A 1,409-nucleotide genomic window follows, 5' to 3' on the forward strand; every position below is an offset into this window, starting at 1 on the left:
CTGGTCATTGTTGCAGTACAGTGAAAAATGATTCTGAAAATGTTTGGGTGGAAACATCAGGAAACCATCATATCTAAATTGGTACTGGCTGGACAGATGTACAGGCAGGATGCAATAAAATATAATAAAGAATAATTCCAAATTTCAAGGATGATGGACCCAGAGATTGACAGTCTTTATGGAATGGTATAATTTTGTGGCAGAAGATCAAAGAAAAGTACTTAAAGTCACCTTCCTGAAAGCTATAAAATTTCCTAAGTTCTCAGAAAAAATAAAAGATTTGGTATTCAAAGATCAGTTTCATTATAGTTTATTTTTTAAATTAAAATTCTAGTGACATACACATTAAAATGTAGAAATTATTTCAGGTTGTGATGCATTTAAATGAACTTAATTTGTGTAAATCACTTGTGTATTCAAATAGTTGACCTTTTGTGACTAGATCAATAGTCTCACGGTGATCTTTAAATATCAGCCTCATTTTCCGGTATCAACTTTTAGCTTTCCAATCAGCTTAATTTTTTTTCAACTCTTAGAAAATTAATCTAAGGAAATGTAGACCTGTTGTATCTTGATCTCTGCTACTTACGTATTTCTTTTTTCCTGACCTTGTGTTTGGATACTGACCCCGACGTCTCACCTTGACCCGTGAATACAGATAGAATCCATCATTTAAATATCTGATTAGTAGATGAATACATCAAAATAAGCCACAGACTCACTCACTAGCAGACTCACTGGGAATTTCCTCCTGTCTCTGATCTGCGACCCTGTAGGGATTTTCCTTCTTATCGCTCGCCATCATTAGTGTATTATTTATCGATCACCTAACAAGCACCAGCACTATTAACACAGCACTATGGGAGACTATATTCTAGTGGGTAGAAACAGACAGTAAGTAAGCAAATAAACAAATGAATAAGTAAATAAAATGGTATCATTTCTGATTGTGGAAGCCACTATGAAGGAAATAATTGTGGTACTGTGATAGAGAAATATGTGGAGAGGAAAGTCAATATTAGATAGAGTGGTCAGCACAGACCTTTCTGAAGACATGACTTTTGAGACAAGACTTTTATTATTGAAAAATGAAAGAGCTCGCCACTCTAAGAGCCAAGTGAAGAGTATCCTAGGCAGAAATAATTATTTAACAAATAATTAAAAACTAAACTATAAAGCTCTTAGAAGAAAACATAGGGATAAATTTGCCTGACTTTGGATTCAGCAAAGGATTCCTAGACATAACATCACAAGTATAAACAATAAATGAGAAAAAAATAGATAGATTGGAGTTCTTCAAAATTAAAACTTTTGTGCTTCAAAGGGCACCATCAAGAATGTCAAAACACAACATACAGAATGGGAGAAAATATTTGCAAACCATATATCTGGTAAGGGACTTGCATGCA

Source organism: Equus asinus, chromosome 8 (genome assembly GCF_041296235.1).
Source record: "Equus asinus isolate D_3611 breed Donkey chromosome 8, EquAss-T2T_v2, whole genome shotgun sequence".
In the NCBI taxonomy this organism is placed as follows: domain Eukaryota; kingdom Metazoa; phylum Chordata; class Mammalia; order Perissodactyla; family Equidae; genus Equus; species Equus asinus.